Source organism: Nicotiana sylvestris, chromosome 12 (genome assembly GCF_000393655.2).
Source record: "Nicotiana sylvestris chromosome 12, ASM39365v2, whole genome shotgun sequence".
NCBI classification, from domain to species: domain Eukaryota; kingdom Viridiplantae; phylum Streptophyta; class Magnoliopsida; order Solanales; family Solanaceae; genus Nicotiana; species Nicotiana sylvestris.
In genome coordinates this window covers 6,821,267-6,834,292 of record NC_091068.1, presented here as the reverse complement: position 1 = coordinate 6,834,292, position 13,026 = coordinate 6,821,267, and positions in this window count along the sequence as shown.

The window sequence follows — 13,026 nt, the reverse complement described above, 5'->3', positions numbered from 1 at the left end:
GTATGGACTCGTGAGTGAATGGACTTTCTAGTTTTGTGACTTTTGTCGGATTCTGAGATGTGGGCCCAGGGGCCGGGTTTGAGCCGATTTCGGTTTTTTTATAGCTTGACATTTTTTGTAGAATTGGTTCCTTTAGCCTATATTGATTGTGTTGTACTACTTTTGGCTAGATTCGGGACGTTTGGAGGCCAGTTCGAAAGGCAAAGGCATTGCGGAGTAGGATTTTACTCGGATTGAGGTAAGTAATGGTTATAAATCTGGTCCTAAGGGTATGAAACCCCGAATTTTGTGTAATGTGACTTTCGTGGAGGTGACGCACATACTAGGTGACATGCGTGTGGGCGTGCACCCTGAGAGTTGTGGCCTGGTTCATTCCATGACATCGATTAATGACTCTATCTTGTTGATATTAGTATTTTTACCACGTGATAAAGTAATTCAGTTGTGATCCATGTTAAACACCATGTCTAGGCTACGTGCTTATCCTATTGAGGCCCATTGGGATCATTTCTGTTGTTGAGTACTACATGTTCCCTCTGTTTTCATGGAAACTGACTGTACTTCATGCTAGAAATCATGTTTAGGCCTGATGTTATCACAGGAGACTTACGAGGTCGTGTACTTGCTGAATTAGATGCTAATTATTGTTTTGTACTCAGCCATAGCTTTTTTTGCTTATTATGTCTCCATCTCTTATCATTGTTGAAACATGATAGTATTTCTATTTGGGTTGTTGTATATGATTTTTGTGAGCCCGAGAGAGACCAGAGAGATATATGACTGAGCGAGGTCGAGGGCCTGATTGTGGGATATTGATACTATGGCACGTGAGTTGTCCGTGCAGCACATGAGTTGTCCGTGCAGATCCAGTTATTGATACTATGGCACGTGAGTTGTGCGTGCAACACATGAGTTGTCCTTGCAAATCCAGATATTATATTATAGCACGTGAGTTGTCCGTGCAGATTTTAGCGCTTGGGTTGCAGGAGCCCCTCCGGAGTCTGTACACCCCCAATGAGCACATGTACCTATTGAGTATTCGTATTGAGGGCTGAGAGCCGAGTGATTGAGCTACTGAGATGAGCTGAGTGATTGTTGCCTTGAGATGATGTACTTGCTTTCGGTTATTATTACACTAGTTGCTATTTGCCCTTGTTGTGAAATATCTGGAAAACTTGATTTCTGATTTACTTGAGCACGAACTGATGTGACTTAAACTGTAAAATTGAAAGCATGACTATTCTTTATTGAAATTTATTGAGATAACTGTATTTACATAGCTCGTCACTACTTCTCACTTTCTTATTTATTTATGTTACTTACTGAGTTGGAAGTATTCACGTTACTCCCTACACTTTGTGTGTAAATCCAGGTGAGACCGATCGTAGAGGTCGTAGAGTACGTGTGCAGTTGACTATCAGAGACCTACGAGGTAGCTACTGGCGTCCGCAGCCCTTGTCTCTCCTTTCATTATTATCTTCCTTTCTGTTTTATGGCCTTTGATGGGTTATTGTAAACCTTGATTCTAGACTGGTTTTAGATGCTCATGACTTAGTGACACCCCGATGTCGGGCTATCTTTTCCGCATTTTATTCTGAGTTTAACTCTTTTATGAAAATTCTGTTATGAAAAGCTTGTTTTTATCTTTTAATTAAATATCAAAGTGTTTTTTTCGAAAGGTGTCGTCTTGTCTAGTACCACGATAGGCGTCGTCATGACATGTTAGAGTTTTGGGTTGTAACACTTACTTACAGACGAAATGCTTCAGCAAAGATCATATAAGATAGTAATGTAAGTTAGTTCAATTCATACGAGACTCCATAGAAAATTAGCAATGGGATTTTGCGATTCTAAAGGAGTACGGTGCAATCTTTCTCAAAAACATCATACGGAATTTTCCCTACTTCAATCCACCATTACGTGTTTTATCACAAAAGACGTATGCTAGAGGGATTGTCAAGAGAATCAGCTTAGGTATGCTAAGGCTATCCCTTCTTTCTTTTGGCATGATCCATACGATACTAATGAAACGAGTAAATGCACAACTTCTATAAATGACTATACTCATAGAAATACTAGAGATGCCTATGTTTTTGATTCCCCATATATCTTATTATTCTATTATCTGTTCATGGGTCTTAGAAAATATGTAAGTTGATAAAGTTTATTTCATGATATTAATCAAAGGCATAATGGTCTTATGACATTCCAAAAATTTTTATTGACGTACTTCTCATGTATTGCATTCATTTATACATGTACATTAACCCATGACCAGATGGCATTATATACGCATATATATATATATGTATATTATATGTATATGGGATATGGAAAAAGGTTACGACGTTATATATGCACCACCATCTAATCAGCTAGTATACATTGATGGTTTGTCCACAGTGGCCGAGATGATATGATAGGATGCCCTCAGAGGTTTGATGATGTTATGAACATATATACCCATGCATGGTATGACATTTGTATGCATATGCATGACATTATAAGTATTAATGATTCATAGAGTTATTTAGAATTACATGTTGAGTCTTTACTCCATGTTTCTCTCATGTCTATTATTTACTGATTTTCATTCCTTACATACTCGATACATTATTTGTTCTGGTGTCCCTTTGTCTGAGAACGCTGTGTTTCATGCCCGCAGGTTCCGATAGACAGGTTGAGAACCCTTCAAGTAATCTATCAGCTCAGCGGAAGATGTTGGTGCGCTTCATTTGCTCCGGAGTTGCCTATTTGGTCAGTATGCATTGGACACGTATTGATTGGTATGTCGGGGCCCTGTCCCGGTCTTATGACTTTTATATACTCTTAGAGGCTTGTAGACATATGTCATGTATGTGAAAGACTGTATGGCCTTGTCGGCCTATGTTTAGTGTACGAGTGATCATTTTGGTCTTATAGGCCAATATGTCTTATGTATAAGGTGGTATTACATATTTTATTCTAGTTATCCTACGACAGCTTTTCCATCTCATTTACCGATGATAGCATGATACGAAAAAATACGTTATGTTGGTACTCGATTGAGTAAGTTACCGGGTGCCCATCGCGGTCCATCGGTTTGGGTCGTAATAGTTACGCAGAAGCGACGCTTGTGTCGCAAAAGTGACTCCGCGGATGCAACCAACTTGTTCGCAGAAGCGCAACTGGATAGAAAACATAAGGACAAAAAATTGTCATTTCCTCCATTTCGTTTTGGATTTTTGGAGCTCGGTTCTTGGGTTATTTTGAGGATTTATTCACGACTTCAACATGGTAAGTATCATATATCATAAAGTGATTATATTTCATAAATCCATGGTTATATTCATCGTTTAATTTAGATTTAAATGGAAGAAATTAAGAATTTTGCAAAACTTTTCAAGAACAAAAATTTAAGATTCGTAGGTTGAGTTGTTATCAAAATTTGATAAAATTGGTATGGTTGAACTCATATCTGAATGGTGTTCGGATTTTGTAAAAATTATGTCAGATTTCTAGAGGCGTGCCCTGCATAGACTTTTGGTTGACTTTTTAAAATAAAATTTTTAAGTCAACGTTATATTATCTGGAATTATTTTCGATGAATTTTAATGAAGTTATACAATCAATTTGGATAGATTTGAGCTGTCTGGAGGTCAATTCAAGCAAGAAGGCTATTTGGGAATATTGGCATAACTTCAAAAAGGTAAGTATCTTGCCTAACCTTATGTGGAGAAATTTCCCCTTAGTCATAGAGTCTTATGTGAAAATTCTGTGATTGGAAACTATGTACGCGAGGTGACGAGTACGTACTTGGTTTATATGTGCAAATTATATAGGTTAAAATTCGTAGACTCTCATATGTATTAAATTGGAAATGGTTGGCACTTAGTAAATCCTTCATTTGTCATTCCTCAATCTTTGTTTGTAAAGTTTGTATTTATATGATAATTTGGCGTGATTTCCAGTTGGGTTACTATTATGTGGCGTATAAGGGTGACATTACATTGTTGATATCATGTGGGAATAAGGGTAGCATTTCGCTGTTGTTATGTAGCTATTGATATTGTCAGGGCGGAAGGATAAGTGAGACTATTATAGGAGTGATAAGGGAAGTTATAGAGGTGATAAGGGTAGCTATTGATATTGTTAGGGCGGAGGTATAAGGGAGGCTATTATAGGAGCGATAAGGGTGACTATTGATATTGTTAGGGTGGAGGGATAAGGGAGATTATTATAGGAGTGATAGGGTGGTTATAGGAGCGATAAGGGTGGCTATTGATATTGTCAGGGCGGAGGGATAAGGGAGGCTATTATATGAGTGATAAAGGTATATATATGAGCAATAAGGGTGGCTATTGATATTGTCAGGGTAGAGGGATAAGGGTGGCTATTGTCAGGGATTATATGTGAGGATGTGGGATTATTGCGTTGGTGATTTTTATGTGATGTTGTGAATTCCTTATGATTATTTTATATCTTGTGCAACTTGTTTTGTTAAGTTCGGTAATATGATAATAGTCTGATACATGTTGAAATTGTGAGCATGTGGTTATTACTGGCCGGATTATGTTATTGGCACGTAAATTGTCCGTGCAGTTGTGATATGAAATATGGGCACGAGGTGTCGTAATTATATAATGATAATGATATTGGCACATGAATTGTCCGTGTTGTTATGATATGAAATGTGGGCATGAGGTGTTGTGAGTAAATGATGATAATATTGGTACGTGAGTTATCCATGCGGTTGCGATAGAAATATGGGCACGAGGTGCCATAAAAATATGAAAATAGGATGGGACTCGTATTTTTATGATTATGAAATGAGGTATCACAAGATGACTTTTATTTGAAAGAATTATATTCAAAAATATTATTTGAAAGAATTATAGTTGAAAGATATTTATTTGAAAGATTTATATTTGAAAGGTTTTTATTGAAAGATTTATATTCAAATGATTTTTATTTGAAAAACTTATATTTGAAAGGTTTATACTTGAAGTACTTACATTTAAAGACGTATATTTGAGGGACTTGATTAATTGGTTGTATTTGTGTTTCTTATTTGTTTGAACAATATTTATGGTGTTCTTGTTGCCTTGTTGTTTATATTATTGATTGATTTTTGTTGCCATCATTGCTCTTTGTTTTCCATTATTATTAAATATTGCTATACTGCACAGGTTATTTGATTAGTGAGCGTCTTGAGTATACCTCGTCACTACTCCACCAAGGTTGGTTTTGATACTTACTAAGTACCGACTATGGTGTACTCAAACTACACTTCTGCACATTTTGTGCAGAGCTAGGTACTAAAGCTTTCAGACTCGAGCAGAGTTAGTGTGTTGATTGCAAGGATTTAAGGTAGAGTTGCTTGGTCGTCATAGTCCGTTGGTGTCTTTTCATTTTATTGAAATATTAATTATTATTCAAACAGTATTGAGTATTCGATCTTTGAGATCATTTCATATATTCAGTTAGAGTCTGTGACCCAGTATTACCAGTCTAGGGAGGTTGTTTGAATATTTTTGCTTTTGGTTTTTGACACTTGTATCTATATATATAAATAAATAAATAAATGGCTTGAATTGTTATTATACTCAGCTTACTTAGTCTTAGAGACTAAGTGACAGCACGACGCCTGTGGTGGGATTTTGGGTAGTGACAAGTTGGTATCAGAGCTCTAGGTTCATAGGTTCTACGAGTCACGAGCGAGTCTATTAGAGTCTTGCGGATCGGTATGGAAATGTTTGTACTTATCTTCGAGAGGCTACAAAACTGTTAGGAAATTTCCAGTTCTTCCATTCCCGTTGTGCTAATTTATTTATTTTGGAATTTGATCCTTAGTATCTCTATTCTCTCACATATGGTAAGGACACGTGCTATCGGGTCAGCTGAGAAGACACCCGCACATACTGCTAGTGCCCCAAGAGGCTGAGGAAGGGCACGTGCCACAGCTCGAACACCGATCAGAGGAGAAATTGAAGAGCCGCCAATATCCAGTTGGGGGACAGGCACTAGAGACACATGTTGTTACCCCCAGACTTCAGGAGACTTTTGCACAGTTCTTGAACATGTTTGGTACATTAACTGAGGCGGGATTGATCTCTGTTGCACCAAATATTTCACAGATTGGGGGAATAGCTCAGACTGCTACAGCCTATACTCCAGTGCAACGGGTTCACATTGGTCAGTTTTCGGGTATAGTACCGGTATAACCTATTATTCTGGTTCTGCTTGAGGTCAGGCCAGAGGCATCAGAAGAAGAACAAAAGAGACCTGAGAAATTTAAGAGGCAGAGTCCACCTACTTTCAATGGCACAGCTGCTGAGGATGCTCAGGGATTTCTAGAAAAGTCTCATTGTATTCTCCGAAACATGGGTATTGCGGAAGTGAACGGAGTTGCTTTTGCTACATCTCAGCTGCCAGGAGCACCGTATCAATGGTGGCACGTCTATGAAGAAGGTAGACCATCCAATGCAATACCACCAACTTGGGCTCAATTTTCGGAAATATTTTTGAAAGAGTTTGATCCTCAGGATCTTTGAGATGCGTGACTCACAGAGTTTAAACAGTTACGTCAAGGCACAATGACGGTGTCAGAATATGCCATCAGGTTTAGTGAGCTGGCCCGTCATGCATCTATTTTAGTTCCTACAATCAGAGAGCGAGTCCAGAGATTTATTTAGGGGCTCGATTATGATCTTAAAATATGCATGGCTTGAGAGTTGAAGACTGACATTCCATTTCAGCAGGTAGTAGAAATTTCCAAGATGTTAGATCGTGTTTAAAGTGAGGAAAGAGAGCCTAAAGAGGCCAAAAGGTCTCAAAATTCTGGAGGATTCGGTGGATTTTTTTCTGCAGCTAACACTCATCATGGCAGAGGGTCGGGCAGTCGGTCGGGCAGTCCGCAATTCAGAGTACTCGTAGTGCTCTAGTTAATATTTTTAGTGCACCACCGACACGAGTTTCTTACAATGGGTATTCCAGTTATCTGGCACAGACTCAGTACGAGTAACCGCGCTCAGAGCGGTTGTTATGAGTATGGTGATACTAGACACATCATGAGAGATTGTACCAAAATTGGGAGAGGTGGATTTTATCAGAACACTAAGGCTACAAGCCCCAATGCAGTTACTACCCCACATGCACATCCAATTAGGGGTGAAGGACAGGCGGGTAGAGGGCTCCCTAGAGGGGGAGGCCCCGCCCGTTGATATAATTGTTATGGTATAGCCAAGGCCGCCACACCAGATGATGTCGTTACATGTACGATCCCGATTTATTATAAAAGGATATTTTCCTTAATTTAATTCGGTTCTTAATATCGAGGCTTGTCCTCCTATTATGCTCCGCTTATGGGTGAGCTTCGTAATTTTGTAACTCACTTATATGTTTATCCATGTTGGGAGATTTGATGGTGTTAGCCTATGTCTATCATTTTGTTTTGTACACCATTGAGGGTTATGAGTCCAAAAGTAACTTTCTATTACTCACTACAATGGGTTTTGATATAAATTCGAGATAGTTTAATTAAAATTTACGAATTATATGCCCTACCGGTATGATGGAGTTCATTATGTGTTCTAAAATTGTTTATCAAAATTTATGAAAAGAGAAATGGAAAATTTCAGTTGGCAAAATGTGCAAAATACTTGTGATTTAGAGTTGAGGACGGGATCCGCATAGTTTAATGTGATTTGATATGTTTAAATCGGGCTACAAGTTGCGGCGGAATTTATATAAGGACGAGGTCCTTGTGATGAAAATCTATGTATTTAAATTCTCCCTTGTAAAATTAAATTTGGATTGTAGTACTAATAGGGAGTCATGCATGTTAGGCTTATTTGATAATTCTTTTATGTGATTCTTTGCATATTTAGCCATATTTGTGTTGTAACAATTGAGTCATAGCCTACGAGGTGAGTGCCCAGGTGGCTTTAAATGTGACTCATTAATTTGGGTAAATAATTATGAGATCTTCATTCCTCGCGTGTTGATGTCAGTGTTGTGAAAATTTGAAATGAGATTTTGGTTAATGTGAGATTAATTGAGGATGCTGGAATTAATTATGAACAACTATTGTGACCAAAGATGTGGTTATGGGCATACGTATAATATGTGTGTAGGCACAAAATTGCTATAGCCGGTTGAGACTAACACAATGTGCTAATATGAAAATCAGCCCTTTTGAAATTAATTGGAATGTAAGAAATTGGCTTTAAAGTTTATAAATGAGGATAAAAGAAATAGTCACAATTGAGATGGTGTTGTCGGACCCATGTTAAATTGCGGTGACGTAGAATCACCCATGAGTATGTGTGTAAGAATACACTCAGTAATTTACTGTCCTCGGAATAATTCTTGGCACGTTCGAGGACGAACATATGTTTTAAGAGGGAGAGAATGTAATGAACCGACTTATCGTCTTAAGATTTAATGACCCGTACAACGACTTAAGGTCACGATCAACTTTATAATATGTATTATGACTTGCGCGTGCGGTCGAGTTTGACTTTCGGAAGGTTCGGAATTCAATTGAAAGAACAACTCTCATTTTTGAAGCCTAAATGAAAAGAGTTGACCGGAGTTTGACTTTTGAGCAAATGACCCTGGAATAGAATTTTGATGATTCCAATAGCTTCGTATGGTGATTTGGGACTTTGGTGTATGTACGGTTTTGGATTTGAAAGTCCGTAGGACAATTTGACCATTTTGGAGAAAGTTGAAAAATAGAAGATTTTTGAAAAATTTGATCGGGAGTTGACTTTATTGATATCGGGGTCAAAATTCAATTTTGAAAATTGAAACAGCTCCATTACATCATTTATGACTTGTGTGCAAAATTTGAAGTCATTCCGGAATGATTTGATACATTTCGGTGCAAAATATAGAAGTTGAAAGATTTGAAAACTTATAATTTGATTCGATGCGCGATTCATAATTTCGACGTTTTTTGATGTGATTTGAAGCATCGACTAAGTTCGTATTGTATTCTGAGACGTGTTGGTATATTTGGTTAAGGTTTCGAGGGCCTCGGGTGGATTTTGGAAGGTTAACGGATTAGTTTCGGACTTGAAGAAGCTGCTGAAACTATTCTGGACAGTAGTTGGTGCATTCGCTTTTGCGCAACCTCATCCCAGAAGCAAGGCAGCTCCTCGCAGAAGCGACTGGAAAGGAATGCTAGGCTAGAGGGGGGCTTCGCAGAAACGAAAAATGGCACGCTTCAGCGGCCTCGCAAAAGCGAAAGTTGACTTCGTACAAGCGATGGACTGCTCGCACCTGCATTGTGCAGAAGCGAAATTCCTGTCGCAGGTGCGATGGGGCTGCTAGCTAGTGTGTTACGCAGAAGCGACTCCGCAAATGCGACCAACCTATCCGCAGAAGCGCAACTGGACAAAAAACATAAGGAACAAAAATGGTCATTTCCCCCATTTTGTTTTGGATTTTTGGAGCTCGATTCTATGGCGATTTTGAGGATTTCTTCCTGGCTTCAACTTGGTTAAATCCGAAAGTGATTATATTTCATAAATCCATGGTTATATTCATCGTTTAATTCGTATTTAAATGGAAAAAATCAAGAACTTTGCAAAACTTTTCAAGAACAAAAATTTATGATTTGGAGGTCGAGTTGCTATTGGAATTTGATAAAATTGGTATGGTTGAACTTATACCGGAATGTGTGTTTGGATTTCATGAAAATTATGTAGGGTTCCGAGAGGCGGGTCCCGCGTTGACTTATGGTTGACCTTTTTGTAACGACCCGACCATTTATTTTGAGAGTTAGAGCCCTGATACCCTATTAACTGTTTCCCTCGTATCTATTTCTGTTATTGTGACTTGCTGGGAGGTTTCATTTTGGTGTTTGAAAGTGTTTGGGACACTTAGTCCCTGAACATAGGCTTAAGTATTAAAATTTGGATTGTAGTTGGAATTGTGTGAAGACAACTATGGAATGGAGTTTCGTCAATCCCATTAGCTCCGTTAGGTGATTTTGGACGTAGGGGCGTGTCCGGATTGCATTTTGGATGTCTGTAGCTCATTTAAACTTGAAATGGCAAAAGTCGAATTTTTGGAGTTTTGGTCCGATAGTAGAATTTTTGATATCAGGCTCGGAATCTGATTCCGTATTGTTGATTATGACTTGAGTGCAAAATTTGAGGTAATTCGGACGTGGTTTGATAGGTTTTGGCATCGATTGTGGAAATTTAAAGTTTCAAGTTCATTAAGTTTGGATTGGAGGGTGATTTATGTTTTTAGCATTGTATCATATGATTTGAGGGCTCGACTAAGTTTGTATGGTGTTTTAGGATTGGTTGGTATGTTTGGTTGAGGTCTCGGGGGTGTAGTGTGAGTTTCGGGTGCTTAACGGATTGGTTTGAGACTTAGAAAAATGGCTGAAGTTGTTGCCCCTGGTGTAATTGCACCTGCGCACTTTGGGCCGCAGGTGCGGTGCCGCAAAAACGGCTATGGAGTCGTAGATGCAGATATGGCCCTTATCCAGCTAGGCTGCAGGTGCAGTGAGGGATCCGCAGAAGCGCAGAAGTGGTTGGGGACCGCAGGTGCGGCCTAGTGCTCGCAAATGCGGTCTCAGCCCATTTTAAGTTGATTTCGCACCTGCGATGGTTTTCCCGCAGGTGCGGGCCGCAAATACGTGTGAGTAACCGCATGTGCAGTTTAACTAGCAGAAAAAGGTAAGTGGCTTGCCTAACCTTGTGTGGGGGAACTCCCCTTAGGATTTGGTACTGTTTGATATGTGAACGCCGTGTATGTGAGGTGACGAGTACGTACACGAGCTAATTATTATAAAAACTCGATTTTCACTGAGTAATAACATGTCCTTCTTCTTATTTGAGTTATATCAGCATGTGTAGTATCATGTTAGCTTAGAATAGCATGCCTACTTACCTTAATTGCTTATCTGAGCTCTGTGCAGCATGTTTAGTGAAATTTCCTGCTTTTCCTTGACTTGTACTTAGTCCACAGTGTAGGATTTTGTGTTGTAGCTGTTGTTTCTACTGTTTGAGCTGCATATTTATTTTGGGACTACGGAACGATATTCCGAGAGATCCACCTGCACTACATATTTACTTTGGGACTACGGAGCGGTATTCCAGGATATCCCCCCTGCATATTTACTTTGGGACTACGGAGCGGTATTTCGGGAGATCCCCAGCATATTTACTTTGGGACTACGGAACAGTATTCTGGGAGATCCCCTTTCACTGTATATTTACTTTGGGACTACAAAACGGTATTCCAGGAGACTCCCTGCACATTTATGTTTGGGACTACGGGACGTTATCATGGGAGATCCTCTATTATTATCTTTGTATTCTGTGGTGTTGTTCTTCTATGCTTACATTCTTGTTAAATTTTAGTATTTAATTTTACTGCGATATTTCATTCTGTTATATTTTTATTATATATATACCAGTAGGGCCCTGAGCTGATCTCGTCACTATTCGACCGAGGATAGGCTTGGCACTTACTGGTACCGTTGTGGTGTATTCATGCCTTTACCTGCACATATTTTTTCATGTGCAGGTCCAGGTACCATAGTCGCATTATCAATGAGGCGAGCCAGCCATAGAGACTTCAAGGTATCTGCCGCGTCCACAAACCTCGGAGTCCCTATCTACTCTTTCACATGTCAAACCCTTATTGTATTTTTGTTTGTTAGATTCTGGAGTATAGAATTACTGTTTCCTTTCTATAGTTTGTGACTTACGACATTCCGGGTTTTGGGAGAGGTTATGTGCACCTCGAGAGTGGTTATTGTATATGCCGAGCGGCATCTTAATTTCTTATTTAAAATTTCCTGTTAGTTATTATCTTTTATGTTTTCACTTTATTTTTCTGCAAATGTTAGGCTTACCTAGTCATAGAGACTAGGTGCCGTCACGACGGTTCACGGAGGGAGAACTTGGGTCGTGATATTTTTTGAATAAAATTTTTAAATCGACGTTATATTATCCTAACCTTGTGTGGAAGAATTTCCCCTTAGGCATTGAGTCTTATATGAAAATTGTGTGATTGGAAACCATGTACGTGAGGTGACAAGCACGTACTTGGTTTATATGTGCAAATTATATCTGTTAAAATTCGTAGACACCCTTATGTATTAATTGAAAATGGTTGGCACTTAGTAAATCCTTGATTTATCATGCCTCATTCTTTGTTTGTCGAGTTTGTATTTATATGATAATTTGGTGTGATTGCCACTTGGATTTTTATGTGAATTTCGTGTATTTGTTGATTTGATATTTCCTGAAAATAATTATATTATAGACTTTTTCATCTGCAAATAATTAATTAAATAAGTTTAAATTGAGATGTTAATATATTTATCTAAAATTTGGATTGAAGAAGGCGTTGTCCTATGCTGAGCTATTGTTCCATCCTTGTTATTGTTTTGAGGTTTTATATACATTGTGTGGAACCTTGAGCTATTTATTGTAAAATTAATTGATTTCGTTGTACCTTTGAAAAGGTTGTGGCCTACGAGCAATTTGTAAATACGAGTGATTATGTGGTGGCGTTGTGATAATTTTCTGGATAAATTGTTGTGTGATTTGGGTTACTATTATGCGGTGTATAAGGGTGACATGCATTGTTGATATCATGTGGGCATAAGGGTGGCATTTCGCTGTTATTATGTAGCTATTGATATTTTCGGGGTGGAGGAAAGGGAGGCTATTGTAAGAGTGATAAATGTGGCTATAAGACCGGTAAGGGTTGCTATTAATATTGTCAGGGTGGAGGGATAAGGGAGGCTAATATAGGAGTGATAAGGGTGGCTATGTGAGCGATAAGGGTGGCTTTTGATATTGTCAGGGCGGAGGGATAAGGGAGGCTATTATATGAGTGATAAGGGTGGTTATAGAAGCGATAAGGGTGGCTATTGATATTTTCAGAGCGGAGGGATAAGGTGGCTATTCTTAGAGATGATATGTGATGATATAGGATTATTGTGTTTATGATTTTTTATGTGACGTTATTAATTATTGTGATTATTTTTATATCCGGTGCAACTTATTT